This window comes from Cupressus sempervirens, chromosome 9 (assembly GCF_028749045.1).
Source record: "Cupressus sempervirens isolate cs-2001-9-10 chromosome 9, ASM2874904v1, whole genome shotgun sequence".
NCBI lineage: Eukaryota > Viridiplantae > Streptophyta > Pinopsida > Cupressales > Cupressaceae > Cupressus > Cupressus sempervirens.
The window spans coordinates 743,029,579-743,046,779 of NC_143126.1; the positions used below are offsets into that span (position 1 = coordinate 743,029,579).

Here is a 17,201-nt window from a genome sequence, read left to right on the forward strand (position 1 = left end):
GCCACATGTGTATTAAGCACATAACCCACACATTTATTAAGAAAAAAGATAAAACTACTCCAAAACCTATTTGATACTTCCAAACAATTCAAATTTAAAATAAAAAAAACAATTATATTCTATAATTATATTGTTGACAAATGAGATGTCGATGAAAATCATGTAACTGTTGTATTTTCCTTTCAGTTGCATGTTAAGAATTACAATAACAATAAGATATGAACTTTCTTGTAAATGATAAGATAACTGGTGCAAAAACAAAAAAATTGTGAAGTCTTGCTAAGGTAAGAAAATTTTAGGCCTTGAGAAAGATAGATGAAATTTCATTAAATATAAATAAAAGACCATGAAAATAACCTGATATCATTAAAATTTGTGAAATTATAGAATTGAAATAAACTTTCAAATGAAGAAAGCGTTCATTCCCCAATCATTTTTTTTGTTGAAATTGTGTAATACACTAGAATTTTGGTCAAAATGTTCTATCATCCCAAACTTGACCTTGTAACCTCATAGGAAAGGAAACATATAGTGTTGGAGGGAACACTTCGAGCCATGGCAGGCCCAAAGCCCCTATTCAAACCTTTGATCCTTTAAGAAGCATCTGTTTTCTTAAATGCATCAATTGAGCCAGATTACTTTGACTGGTGGTAATTATCAACCTAGATAACACTCTTCAAAACATTAGTTGGATATAAAATCAACCAGAAAGAAGCACCAGTAAGTACACTTGATGTAAGGAGAGCACTTTGGCTCAATCCCGAAGTATCCGTCCTCCAACCAAATGCTACTTTATTCCCTCATAGGCAATAAACATAACTAAATTTCTAGCACTTCTCATGCTGAAGTAGGAGTGAGACACTTAAATAGTCCTAAAATCCCTCCCTTAGATTTTAAAACATTTTTGGCTACACTAATTGGTCCATTGTATTTGATGGATGCTGCTATTGTTGTGGATGTACATCTTTTATAGGAATTCGGAAGGGATCAATATAAATATTATATGCTAATATTTAAGGGAAAATAAATGATTTACCAATAATATATATTATCAAGTGCATAAGTAGGGCTCAAATGATGTACAAACTATACTCCATAGAGTTTCCAGGATGAGGACGTTTTAGGGGATGGGGGCATGTTTTTGGTATGGGTATGGGTCAAAGCCAAAATTTAGGAGATGAGACCTTAGGGGATGAAAATTAAAAATATAGGGGATTTTTTATATATATAGAGACATAATTCAAATATGCATATCATAACATTGATAAACCATTCACCATAGACATTTTAGAAGATCAATACATGGAATATTATAGAATGATAAATACTAATTACTTCCATTATAACAATATCACATACATCATATATAGAAAAAATCAAAATGCCTAAAGGCTCCAAGTATCATGCTGAAATTAGAATTAAATAAAGAGAAGTCCAACCAAAATATTAAGTAAATACTAAATTCAAGCTTTCCTCACTAAACAAAATCTTTCCTCACTGCTGCTATTGTTCTTATGTTTTTTTTCTTCCTCTTAGTAAGTATGTCAAATCAAAAAATGATTACAAGATTTAGTGGTTTAAGGGAACAAATATGGGTTGCATTTTTTATTATGTCTTTAAGATGACTAGGGGCTGTGCGGACATAAAAAAATTTAAAAAATGATTTTTTCAAGGGCATTTTTCCTTTACTAGATTAGCTAGAAAAAAGGGGACAACCAATTTTTTTTGGGATAGATAGGGGATGGAAAAACCATCCCCAGTACTGTTGGCCATCCTCAAGTTTCATGCCAAAAGAACTGGTTGTGTCCCCATTTTGTCCCGGTATGGGTATGGCCCTAAAACCATAGGGGATGCGTCCCTGTGGAACACTATATACAAATGAATTTCACAACTGTTAAGGTTTAATCCATGATTCCATGCAATGGGAGGTTGATTCCAATGAGTTTGAACTTTGAAAGAAATCTGAAGATTTCTATGCACCATGTTGGATGCTTAATAATGTAGATTTATTTCCCATTGTATAAAGAAAACCTTAATAGTTCATCTCAATGCCTAAAGCTTATTGATGTACTCCATCATTTATTATGAAGAATGGTGAATTTTGCACCAATCACATCACAATACAACTAAATCAGTCCCTGTGATGCATGATTGTGTTGTGATGTGGAGCCTAATCAGACTCAAAAGTTTATTTGACATAGTTTTCCTCTAGATTATTTCTATGGGGGTTTAGGGGCAATGCCCCCAAGATGGGGTCAACGAGAAACACCCTTGTAGGTGTGCTCCCCATTGTAGTATAGGGAGGGGTTGAGGGGAAATACCCCCATGGGGGTTTTCAGGGGTAGCCCCCCCAAAGCAAAAAATGACAGGTGTCAACTACTATTTTTCAGTTATTCTAGCCCTAATATTGTAGGTGACAAAAAGCTTGTAAAAAAAGGCTTAGGGTTATGGATTTTTCATTATGTGTGTGATGCAAAAATTGGTTCTTGTAGTGGTATTGAGCTATAAGGAATTTCTGATTGTAATCAAGTTGTAATCACTGGATCATAATAATATTGGACTTGTTGTTGGTGGATGTAGCCTAGAGATTGGGTGAACCATGCTAAATCTTGGTATCTTGTGTTCTCTTATGTGTGATCTAATATTTTTTGATATTACTATGTTAGATGAGGACTGGGAGATTTTAGACAGAAAGGTAGTTGGAAGTATTGATTATGCTTGGCACCATCAATGGCATTTAATATTACAAAAGTGAAGATGACAGAAGAGTTGATGGAAACCCTAGAGAAATTGTATGAAAAACCCTCTACTTCAAATAAGGTATTTCTCATGAAGTATTTATTTAATATGAAAATGGTAGAAGGTGGATCTATTGTAGATAATTTAAATGAGTTTAATATTGTTACTAGTTAGTTATCTTCTATGGGTATTAATTTTGGTGAAGAAATTAGGGCTCTCCTAATTTTGTGTTCTTTTCCTAAAAGATGGAATGGCTTGGTAATGGTCATGACTAATTACATTTTCGGATCTAATACCCTAAAATTTGATGATGTGATCAGTGTTAGTTTGAGTGAGGAAACTCATAGGAAATCCTTAGGTGGATCTACATCAAGAAGTGCTTTGAATGCACAAAGCAAAGGTAGAATGACTGAGAGAGGAAATAATTCTAGAAATCATGGGAAATCAAGAGCAAAGTCAAAGGGGAAGAGGTCTCAATCCAGAGGACTGAGAGATTGTTGGTATTATGGTAAAATAGGGCATAAGAAGAAAGATTTTTGGACTCGTAAGAACAATTAAAGAAATAAACTAGATGGGAACAATGAGGCAAATGTGGCAAGTAACAAATCAAAGTTAAAATCAAGTTGTAGAATGAGAATCATTGGCTACTACATGAGGTAAGACATCTTCCAAGGCTGAGTAGGAATTTAATTTCGGCTACTTGGTGATGAGGGTTATGTAGTCACTTTTAATGATAAAAATTGGAAGATTTCAAAAGGTTCCCTTGTAGTAGAAAAAGATGTAAAGGTAGGCACCTTATAACTTTATACAGGTTATATTGTTCCTTCTACTTTGATTATTTCAGAGAAAAATAAATGTTGAAGAATAGTTGTTGTAATTGAACAGGGAGAAAAAATAGCTACTGTATATTTTGATATAGTCTTATGGCACATGAGTGAGAAAGGTATGAAAGTACTTAATTCAAAGCAAGTTTTACTAGGTCTGAAATGTGTCAATATGGATTTCTATGAAAATTGTGTGTATGGAAAACAAAAGAGAGTGCGATTTATGAAGACTGGGAAGGAAAAGAGAAGTGAGAGATTAGAGCTTGTGCATACATATGTATGGGGATTGGCTTAGGTATCTTCCCTTGGCGGCTCTCATTATTATATTACATTTATTGATGATGCAACTAGAAAAGTATGCCTTTATTTCCTTAGACATAAATCATATGTATTTCAAACTTTTAAGAAATGAAAATCCTTGGTTGAAAATGAGACTGGAAATAAATTAAAATGTCTTAGATTTGATAATGGTGGTGAGTATTGTAGCCATGAATTTGAAGATTATTGCTCCACTAATAGTATTCATAGATAGAAAATTGTTCCAAGGACTTCACAGGAAAATGGAGTGGTTGAATACATGAACAAGACTATAATGGAGTGTGCAAGAAGCATGAAGTTGCATGTAGGGTTGCTCTTAAACATGTGGGTGGAGGCTATCAATACTATTGTACATCTAATTAATAGAGGTTCCTCTACTCCTTTGGGTTGTGGTATTTTAGAGGAGGCATGGATTGGTAAGAAGGTGAGTTATTCTTTTCTCAAGACCTTTAGTTGTGAAGCATTTGCTCATATAGATTCTGAAAATAGAACCAAGTTGGAAGCTAAGTTAAAGAAATGTGTATTTTTTGGTTATGGCATTAATGAATTTGGTTATAGGCTTTGGGATTTTGTAAATCATAAAATTGTAAGAAGCAGGGATGTCATATTCAATGAGAAAGTTTTGTACAAAGATCTATTGTAGCAACATGAGAATAAAGAAAATGGTTATGTAATGTTGGATGATACTCCAAAAGCTAATTTTCCAATAGTTCTTTATGATCTGCAACAACTGCAACAACAAACACCACACATCCCAATGAATTTTAGATGGTCAACAAGGATAGGTAGATCATTAGGAAGATTTTTTCCTTCCTTGTATTCTATTTTACTTACTGATGCTGGTGAACATGAATGCTATGATGACAACTACACTATTTTATGTTAATATGTTGATGATATGCTTGTAGCTGGGTCTAACATGTATCACATTAAGGGGTCAAAATACCAATTAGCACATGCATTTTCTATGAAGGATTTATGAGCAACAAAAAAAATCCTTGATATGAAGATTTGAAGAGATAGGAAGAACATAAAATTAACATTATCTCAAGTTGATTATATTTAGAAGGTGTTGTAATGTTTCTCTGTGGAGAATGTTAAAGTTGTTAGCACAACTTTACCTGGTCATTTGAAGTTGACTAAGGAGATGTGTCCCAAGACACAAGAAGAGGAGGATAAAATGTCTAAGGTACCCTATATTTCAGTTGTAGGAAGCTTAATGTATGCTATCGTATGTACTAGGCCAAATATTGCACATGCAATAGGAGTTGTTAGCAAGTATATGAGTCATCTAGGAATTGAGCATTGGAATGTAATTAAATGGATTATCAGATATTTGAGAGGCACATCTAGTAAGTGTTTACACTTTGGGGGCTCTACTACTACTATATAGGGATATGCCAACTTAGATTTGGTAGGGGATATTGATACCAGGTTGAGTACTATAGGTTATGTATTTACTGTTGGTGGGGTAGCAATGAGCTGGGTTTCTCAATTACAACAGGTTAATGCTTTATCCACTACAGAGGTAGAGTATGTTGCTGCTATAGAGGTAGCCAAGGAGATGATACATCTTAAGTTCTTCATGGAAGAATTGGGTCACCCATAGAGGGATAATTATTTGTTCACAGATAGCTAGAGTGCCATTTATCTTGTAAAGAATTTAGCTTTGCATTAAAAGACAAAACACATACAGTTGCGGTACCATTTCATTGGTCAATTTTGGATGATGGAAATTTAAAGCTGGAGAAGATACATATAGATGATAATCTACTAGATATGTTTACTAAGGTAGTAACAAGGGAGAATCTGAACTACTCTTCATGTTTAGTTGGTCTTCTAGACTAAATAGACTAAAAGAATAGTAGAGTCCAAGATGGTTTAATATTCCAATGGGAGCTTCAAATTTAGTAGTGCTATGATCAATCTCCAAGTGGGAGGTTATTATTGTAGAGTTTGATCAGTCTCCATGTGGGTGATTGTTGTGATGTGGAGCCTAATCAGACTCAAAACTTTATTCAGCATAATTTCCCTCTAGATTATTTCTACAAAAGATGGGGTCAAGTGGTAATGCCTTTGCGGGGTCCTAGGGTATCACCCTAGGTTCACTTCCTATCATAGTATAAGGTGGGGTCAAAGGGCAATGCCCCCATGGGGGTTTTAGAAGTGAAAAATGACCTTATATTGTAAAATGCATTGGCTACTATTTTTCTATTATTCTAGCCCTAATTTTGTAAGTGGCAAAAAGCTTGTATAAAAAGGCTTAGGGTTAGGGATTTTTTATTATGTGTGTGATCTACACTTCACTAGGTCAGTTGGGCATATTAGAATTGACATAACAATGTTCACCCCTGCTCCACAAATTACCTATTGTTCCATAGAAAGGGGAACCCCAAGTGCTATTCTCACTAAGGCTTCCATCTACCCTCTTGTAGTAAACAAAAATGCATCTAGCATTGCTACTATAGCTAATGGAGCTCTCATTCCTTTGTAAAATCCTGAAGGGCCCTCTGCTATAACTATTTTTTGGACAACATCCACGATCCCAACAGTGCATGGAGGTTGGCCTGGAGGAGGTACTAGCTAACTCTGCAACTTTACCTTGATTGTGTCAAATGGATTCCCACATATCAATTGTGCTACTCCTCCAACAATGCCATAAAATATATACCTACTTGCATTATTTTCCATTATGCCATTCAAAACCAATATCTATCTACACCAAAAAGTATTAGAAAGATAAAAAAAAGTTAAGGAAACAAAGAATGGAAGCCCATAATAAATAACAAAACTAGAATGTTATCTTCAGGACTACTAATGGTGCATTTTCCTATTCATTCTCCTTAGTAAAAAAACATAAATAAAATATTATAACTAGATGACACTCATAATCAACATAAATCTTCATAGAAGTCTTCCAATTGTTTCCTTTTCAACTTAACATAATATGTTGGGTGACTAGTTTTACTTTTTCAGAACAAAGAAATTTCTCTTAGTAGTGAAGCTATAGCTCTAGCCTAAAAAATTAGTCAAGCATCAAGGCTCCAAGACCTTAGGATAGTGAGTTTTTTAGCTAGGCATTGGGGTTCAAAAAAAGATTTACCAAGTACTATTAGTGGGCAAAAACACAATTTTTAGCATGTTGTGCAAGAGTAATGGTAATTTATGTATCTAGTTCAGCTATAGGGCCCACACAAGTCACAAAATTATGCTTGTAGGAGGGATGTTCTAGGCTCAATCCATGAAATCCTAGAAATATGTGGTTTATATTTGATTAGTGGTATGTTTAATAGAGTTCTATCGATAACTCGATAATCAATTAAATGCTAACCATAGAAAACCTAGTGTTTAAGAAAAGGTGACAACTCATGTACAAGAATTAGCTATAGAAAAATTACATCATGTTAGGAGATATGAAAAATGTCAATAGATTTTACTAGAGGATTTACATGATTTCTTGTGGCATATTTGAATAGAGTACATTCAAGTGACATGAACAAGTATTATCAGTATGGGCTCATATCATTTATATGGACTGCTACAAGTTCTATTTTTAAGGAAGAACTTAATTATGCTTTTTCAGAAACCTTGAAAAGAACAAACATTTGTTGAATTTACTAAATTTATCACAAATATATTGAATCAAATTAGGGGCTAGGTGTAAAAGCTAAAACTCAATTTCCTTTCACCAGTTAAATCTAATCTCTTTCTAGTATAGATTAGATCATGTGTCAGATACAAACCATAATCTGTTACATAGTTTCTTTCCAAAAGAAATGTTTCTAAATGTTTTACATATTCTTAAGCATACTTAACATTACAACAGTTATACAAAAATTTGATATCTTGTTATCAAATCTTGGTGTACATTAAGGCTTTAGCATTTTACAACCAAAAAAAAAATCTTCCCTTATCCTAAGGAAACTACTCCCTAACATCAAAAAGACATTAGTAATGGGCTCTTCATTTATGAATATAGGAAATGCAATTTTTGACATGTGATGTTGCAATACAATTTGCCCTTTCCATCTACAAGACAAAGTGTTTGGCTAGTTTTTTGTCTCACTACTTTCCCATTCTCCAGTAGTAACAAGCCTTCCTTTTCTTTTCCTGAATTTGAGATTGAAAGATAGGTTTATGTTGTTTGGTTCAATTTGTTCTCTAATATGTATAAATAATCTAGGAAGGCTATTTTGGAATTAATTTCCTCTCTTTGGAATGGATAGCCTAATAAATAAAGCCATAAAATTGATAGTATGCATTATAATTTTGGATGGAATTTTACTTATTAAATGATCCTCCTATGTTATCTACATTCTTAGCATTTCTAGCTAAAAAAAAATTCTTTCACAAAAGTTGTTTCCTATAATATTTTGATGTTTCCAAAAACATTTTCTCATTGATGGCCATCATGGATATTATTTTTGGTGTTTAGAGATATCCTCTTCCAATATATGCATGTGAATATCACAGTTTAAAAATATTCTTTTACTATGCAATTGAAGAGGTAGGGCATTAATTTACCTAAATGCAAATGTTTCAATTATATTCTTGATTGCATAAATGTAGGTTGTAGTGATTATAGGGAATTCAAAAATTGGTCAAGATACCTCATTATAATTTCTTGTTGTGGCCAAAGAAGTCTACTTGTCTTCAAAGTCTTTGGATGTCACAAAGGGAATACAAAAAATACAAGCTAATCATCCAAATTTTTATCTAAAACATGTGGTACAATATTATTAAATTTTCCAACTCTATCTATGTCATGGAATGAAACAAAAACTTAATATACAAATTAAATCTCGAGAGTTACCAAAACTAATAAGTAGGTGATATTTTACAAAGTAAGTCAAATTGTGATATTGCTCGTAGGATTCAATTAAAATCACTGACCTGTGTTTCATGAGTAGTGGTTCATATGAACCCATGTATCATGAGAATGAATGTAATAACTAACACTCATTGGATCTATTGCTTCACCTATGTAAGAATCACCTAGATCCAATGAGTGCTAAGTGTTCCATTCATTCTCATGAGAGATAGGTTCATGTGAATCACTAATCTTGAAACATGGGTCAATGATTTTAACTCAAAATATTACACAGTTGAATCTTGATAACAATATTATAAGTTACCAACATGTAAATACAAATCCTTTTTCTACCATAACTCTCAAACACCATGGAAAAATATAATGTAAAATCAACATAATTGATGTTGAACAACCTAGTGATGTGTTCTTCCTCATGATCCAAGTGAAATATCTTAATAAAAATGGACTGGTGGATTTTCAGGATGAATCCTTTTTTATTGCAAACTGTATTATATATTGTACCGAGTAAGATAGGCTAGTCCAGTTGCTACGTTCCTTCTAGAGCACTATTCATCATGCACTATCTTATTATTAGTACAAATGGTTTAAGTGGTACATTATGTCCTCTGTGTCTATAATTAACAATATTCTTTATAGTACTTATAGTTACACCCACATTTTTTCTCATGGTATCTCTCTTTTACAAGTATTGTTATTCTTTCCTATTTCTTGATACAATGGGCATTGTTATAGTGGATGATGATCATGTAGGACCATTATATGAACATATTTTTCAAACTTTGTTAGCTCCATATCTTTCATTTGTTGGAATTCCATGCAAGGTTTATACAGACTAAATTTTTTGAATGTGGATTGTATGATCCTTACAATAGGTTTAGTTATGGGGAATTCCAAATTGATTCCATTCTTCTCCCTTATAAGAAATTGAGTGTGCATTATCTCCATACAATGATCCTAAATCCTTCTACATACATGCTTCTTAAATTTCATAACCATATTTTTTGGCTCATTATAGATCATAGCTTTTCTATTCTTTGAGTCAAAATCAAAGTGGATAGCACAAATATTGTTGGGCAAGGCATTTCTTCCATCAATAAAGGACATGATCAAATCTATGGAGGACTTCTATGAGCTTAAGGACATTGTTAGCATGACAAAAAATTATACTCATGATATTTTTGACTTTAAGGTCACTCTCCAAACCTTGGTTTTTTTAATTATTCACAATTTTTACAAAGTGCATTGATTTTTTCCTACATTAATGTCTCATCAAAAACTAATCTAGTTTAGATTTCACCATAAAGTATAGAGGAATCTTTCATTGAAATGAGTTAAAAATTCTAAGATGTTAACTTCCAATATTGTGTTAAGAAACATGTTATGTGACAAAATTTGGCTTTGCAATACAATCAATGCATTTTCACATGATGATAATGGCATTTTGCACTAAACATAGTTTCTTGATAAAATAGAAATTAAGAGGTGATATATTCATTCAATTGAATGTAATCCTAGTTAATTCTATCATGAGTATCTATACATGGCCATTGCATAATTTTAAAATGCCAAAATTCACAATGGACAATTTGACATACAACTACCCACATTCCACATCACTAGAAATGACTTTAAGTATAATGAGTACATTTTCTCTATAATATAAAAGTGTCTCTTGTCTTTCTACCATCCTTCTTCTACATCTAACCCCCATAGAATATACTGAGTTTCCTGTCTTAGTGAATAATAAAAATAAATTTGTAAGGATTTGAGAATAATTGAAATGACTACTTAACCATCAATGACCATGATTAGGAACAATAATTATAAGGTCTATTAACATCTCAAAGAATATCTCTGCTTCCAAGTCTTACATCTAAATCACCAACCTCTCCAAAATTTATGTTGATTACTAGCCAAATTCCTAGATCATATAAATTGCATAACATTAGTATTCCTCTTTAGTCACAAAGTTGAATCTTGTTGAAATTATAGAAATTAATAGAAGGTGCTCCTAAAGATTGATCATGACCATTGATTGATGGCACTTGCTAATTGGCAATGACTTCCTAAGATTACCGTTTACTTCCAACTTCTTCAAGTCAACCACTTTTTGAATGTTTCCATTTTGAAATTCATCAAATTTATGTTATTCATAGTGCATGAGAATGTTATAAAGTTTTCTTTAGTTCTTCTTTGAAGCCATGTGTTGATCTTAGACATGGAATAATCAATACCTTCATTGATGGCAACACCATGTATATTTTGATATTGATTACACATGGCATTCCCACTTCTCTTCTCCTCTCTACAAATATGTACACTTTTCATGTTTATGGAAATGATCTAAGCCAATTATTAGTAGCGAACCTATGTGTTAAGATAATTTAGTGTAGTGTTACAAGATCAAGTGTTAAACCTTCCACACATAAATTTCTCTTGCATTCGGAGGTATCAACCACATAGATTTGCTACGAATAATTTATTAAAAAAATGTTATAACACTTGACCCATGAATTAGCTTTCAATTTTTTTTAACACTTGATCTTGTAACACTTTACTAAATTATCTCATTGTGCATCATTGTTAGTGATTAAGTATGTCCAAACCTTCCACATATACCATTTTCTATCAGTAAAATCATGAGTATGTATATGAATAATAAAAAAAGTGTCTCCATAATGCCTTTAGCCAAATTCAATCTATTAACAAAAAATAACTATTCTCCTATTTCACAAGATCCCATTTAAAGCGTGTGGGAGACTCATGCAACGTAGAGACTCTATCTTCGACTGAAACCATTCTTTATATATATATATATACATACATACATACATACATACATACATACATACATACATACATACATACACATACATACAAATATATATACATATACATATACATATATATATATGTATGTATATATATATGTATGTATATATATGTGTATATATATGTATATATATGTATGTATATATATGTATATATATACATATATATACATACATACATACATACATATATATATATATATATATATATATATATATATATATATATATATATATACTTACATATATATATATATACATATATACATACATATAAATATACACATATATACATATATATAAATATACACATATATACATATATATATATATACATATATATATATATACATACATACACATATATATATGTATATATATATATATACATATATATATATCTATGTATGTATATATATGTATGTATATATGTATTTGCAATGAATGTGTGACTAAAATCCTTACATAAAAAAGTAACCATCATTTCACCATGCAAATATGGATCCTTTTAAACAAGATCATATGTGTGTATGTATCATGAAGAGTTTCATCATATTCATTGAAAGTATGACATACAAAATTAATACCAGAATCGTAGAATAATATTGCTACACAATCTAGATGTGTGTGAAAGGCCAAATCCTAAAAGAATCTCAACATACATAAATTTTCCATCAGTACTACAATTTGAGAATTAATTTCAAATTTCATAATACAAATAAAAATCCTTTAAAAAATTTGCACACCTATCTGAAGAAGATGCTCATGTAATCATCTGAAGAATACTGCTTAGAATGCATGTTGCTCAAATTTTTTGAATTCAAAGAAAATTTTGATACATCTTTAGCCTTCACTCACAACCCTATATTAGTGCCTAACAAATCACTCTGATTTTTTGTGTGATTGAAAATCCTAGGATACCTAACATTTGAGGCCAATATACTTGGAAGACTTTGACTTTTCCCAACAAATTCAAAAATTCTAAACTGTCCTAAATCATGCAAGATAAGAGAAATCAAATCCTGGCTTCCATGAGGAGGAGACTAGTCATGATGTGGACCCAAGAAAAAATTAGCCATTTGACTCAAATCTGGGTTAATAGATACATTTTGCATTTTCCAACCTTTCCTCCCACTTTGACCATAATTATGTCCAAGTTCATTTGATGAACCAAAAATAATTGCAAAACTAGTTAATGATGTACTAACTATGGGATTCATGCCACCAAGCCTCTTAATTCCTGAAATGTTCAATCTAATTTCAATAGAAATAGATGTGAAAGAAGCAACAATTGTAGCATTGGGGATCAAATAATCATTTTATTTAAGTACAGGAAACATTCTTACTTTTGTACTTTATAATGTTTATTCTTCCAATTACATTTGATGCACTAGAATCAAACACATCCAAACCATATTCCATGGTCAACATATTCTTTGATTTCCTTGAACCCAAAGAAATGTTATTACCAAGGCTTCTACTACTATTTCCTAGAGATGGTATAGTATTTGGCATCCCTCTATTTTTATTTGGAGCAACTTGGGATACAACAAGATTGGGCAATGACATATCTAGATTTTGTCCACTCACAAGATGAGAACCTTGAAGTTTTTCCCCACGTTTCTTTTGTGCCAGTAGTGTTTGAAAATGTTGTTATTGTTATTTTTGTTGTACATGTTGTTGTTTTTTTTGTCATATCGACTGCATCCCCACAACATTATTTTGATAATTCAATGCTAAATTGTTTATCCCATTCACATGGTCAGCAACACCAAATCCCATAGTTGTACTAATTTTCTATTGTATCATGGAAAATCCTAAGGTTAAATCATTCATGGTTGATTGCATATTTCCCAAGGAAGGAATATGTTTATGCAGATGAGCATATTGCTTTAATTCTAAATCACTAGGCAATCCCTAAAGTGGGTTTCCTTGACTATTAATCAATTACTGACCAAATCTCACTATATTCATCGAATTAAAATTTTCATCACATGATGAAAGGTGCATATGGAATTGTGCAAGGGTTTTTCTATAGGCTTCTTATAATTTTTGCAAAGACTAATCACTCATTCAAATTGCTAATGGTTCAATATTCAACATCACAAAATATCAAACATAGTTACCATGATTTAGGAAATTACTAGAATGTGAGGAAAAATTTTGTAACATCAAGAGATATCTACCAAAGTGGCTATGAACAAATGGTTGTTTAGAACCACATTACATTTCTTGGTACAAAATATTTCTTTGGGTTGTTTCTTGGGTAGTTGTCTTCAATTAAACATCAACACCTTTAGTACACAACTAGCCATATGCAATTTTTATTTAATATCCCTCATATTCCTCTATAAAATTATTTATTTGAATATCTATCATTTCTACATATCTACAACCATTGCAATTTGAGATAACAAACATTCATTTTTTATTCCTAGCTTAGGTATTCTTATCTATAGGAGTCGATAGATGTCCACAATCCATGAGATTATTGCAAGATATTTTGGATTTAATTTTGTAGGTATTTTTGTGTCAACATTTTAGATCAAACATCATGATCCATCATCAATATGAATGATATTTTATCGTTTAGCTCTCTACCATTAGTTCTAATTATGAATCACATAGTGTGATCAGAAACTTTAATGCAAACATACCTACATAATTGAATCTAGATTTATAGTTTACAAAATTCTTAAGTAATCTTAGATTCTGAATTTTTTGATAATTTAAAGGTATTTCTTCTTTCCCAAGTGTTCTAACAAGACACAATTGATTCATTCCATGTTACCATATAGCAGAAAGAAATTGATTTTGCTAGTTGAGAACTTAAATAATGTGCACCATGAAATCATCAAAAATTATGTTGCTCATCTTGTACTAAATTTAGGATCTTTGGATAACATGTATTGATTTCATAATATCATATATATACAGCTCAAACTTCTTAGTGTACCAAGTTTTACTTTTTTTAATAGAGGAACTTATTTAGTTGAATATGAGACCCAATGTATTGATTTATTGATCATGATTCTATCTAATTTTGCTCCTTTTTATTGTGAGCATGCATTTGTTGAAAGGCAAGATTATGGTTTACATGGTGATAATGTTAGAAAGGCATGTAGAGGATACCTTTGGTTCCATGTTATTAGGAGAGGTACCTTCAAGTTCTCTTAGACTCAATTTTTATCACTTTCAATTTTCCTTAACATGAATAAAATTATGCTTGAAAAATAGTTCTTGACCTTATTTACATTTAATAAAATGCTAAAAAAAATTGCTCCTTGACTAGCCATATGATTAAATATACTACTAAATCAACTACTAAATATACTACTAAATATAACACTATATTTACTATTAAATATACAATTCAATCAATGATCAAATAAATTACTCAAATTGCTTAGTAGTAAATTCAATAGTGTTATAAATGATTGGATATTAACTACTATTAGTCACATATATACAAATTTTAATGGACTTTTTTAGTCACATATTGTTGTTTTTGTACTAGTGATGGTAAAATCAGATCCCATCCCTTTTGGTTTATCATCAACCAAGAATCTCAACAAATTCCCCAAAATTTGGTTCACAAAATTAGTATGTCCATTAGTTTGTGGATGATGTGATGAACTAAACTTTAAATCTATCTTCAATTTCTTCCACAATGTATGCTATGTTGGTGTTTTTAAAACTACTAAGCAACAAAATGCTACCAAAATGATATCACTCACACAACCTAAGGATTAGCCAATTCCTCTTAACAATTATATGTGTAAACCATTTGGACCCAACTTCAACAAAACCAAGGGTGGTTTTCTACTCTTTAGGCTCTACAAAATAAAGGTGGGTATACCCAAGGATGATTCAAGATTGGAAAGCACTGTATGAGAATTATTTTTGTTTCATTCTAATTCTCATCTAAAATCCTCAAATATGTGCATAATTTTTGACAATTTGATAAACACATTCCGTATAACAGGTTTGGCCAAAATTCTTCTATATACTTGCATGTGTTCTCAGCAATAGTGGCTAACTGAAGCTAAAACATTCCATGCAAACAAGTATTGGCCAACTTTGAAGATCTTCAGAAAATAAAGTAAAATTTATTATAATTCTACATTTGAAAACCATTTATGAAATATTTTTGTTCCTACTGAATCAATTTGACCAGTGCCTAATCCATTGGGCTTCAGAGTCTACTACAAATCCTTAGATCTAATTTGTTTCCTTACAACAAATATTATCAGCAATTCTTATTAGAATTCATGATTCAAAAATCCTTCCTACTACTATAGCAACCTTATCAAATTCATCAAAGCTTTTACTTAATCCATTGAATTAATAGTAGTGGTGAACATATATACAACCTAACTGGATTGCATTTAATTGCACAAGCCCTTACTTATACAATATCAAGATGACCAAGTAACTAAAAGGAGACAAAATTCAAAAAGAACTGATATGGGGACAACTCATAATTTGTATTCATTTTCTTTGAAAATTGTATACATTTGTAGTAAACTTAGAATGACCTTAGGAAAAACACAAAGATCATTCTATATTAATGTATTCTTAGGAACTAATAGAGATAATACATCATAAAACTTGCTCCAAACATTGGACCAAAAACAAACTAAGTATATTACTTAAGCATTAGAAAATTGGCCTCTTCTCTAGCCCTAGAATCTCACTTATATAGTGTAAGATGCAACAAGCTTCAGGCTAAGAGAAAATTGACAGGTGTCCTTTACAAGAGATATTTACATATACCTGTCACAAAATGACAAAATGTTAATAACAGAAAGACTGGTACACTGAAAATCCTTTTGTGGGTCAACCATTTCTGTTATTCCCTTTGGGAAGACAAAAAAACTATGATAAAATTCTTTTATCCTTTTGATTCCTTTGAATAAGTGACCATGAGGCTTGAAAGTGATGTGTCCTCCTCAGTTACCCGCAAGTTTACTTTAACTTGGGGATTTTCTCTGTCTTCATCATCAACTGTTAAAGTAACAGTTACACTTGCATCATCTCTGCCTCGTCATCTTCTAACATCTTCTCTATAGACATGAATTTATCTTTCCACTCATTATAAGTAGTGTCATCTGGCCAATCAAAATTTAGAACCTCCCTTTGTACGGTTATTAAAGAATTTGCAGCTGCCTCTATATCAATCAATTCTTTTTTGATGGAGTTATAGAATATTTGCACTTTAACCAACTCCTCATTTGTCATAGCCCATAATAATTGTCCAGTTTCATTTATAACTTTATTTATTCTTTCACAAAAGACTTCATCTAGCTCCCTCTTCCATTCTTCCTTTTCCTTTACTTTATCAATGGTCTTTAAAGCACAAGGAAATAAATCAAACTTCTTTGCAATATACTAGAAAAAACAAATAATTAATCTTTTTTGAAAAGAATCTTGTTTGTCATCAAAACCTTACAATTTATTAAGAAAATCAAAGATTTGTTCTATTTGATGACATGGTAGTTGAATGACGGATATACACATAATAGTGATATCTTTATTCCTTTCTGTCCATTTTTGAATAAGGGGTCTGAAACTAACCTCATTTCTCTTTAATTCATCCTTAATAGCTGCAATCTTTATCAATAAGTCAAAAATTGATGGCCACTCAATCTTATC

At 31.5% G+C, this 17,201-nt stretch overlaps 2 pseudogenes; both read right to left on the bottom strand.

Annotated features, from left to right (window-relative positions):
- Positions 1-485: 485 nt before the first annotated feature.
- Positions 486-6,572, bottom strand: LOC149540844 (mitochondrial carnitine/acylcarnitine carrier-like protein; annotated as a pseudogene).
- A 5,720-nt stretch (positions 6,573-12,292) lies between these two features.
- LOC149540845 (uncharacterized) lies at positions 12,293-13,520 on the bottom strand (annotated as a pseudogene).
- Between the last annotated feature and the right edge of the window lie 3,681 nt (positions 13,521-17,201).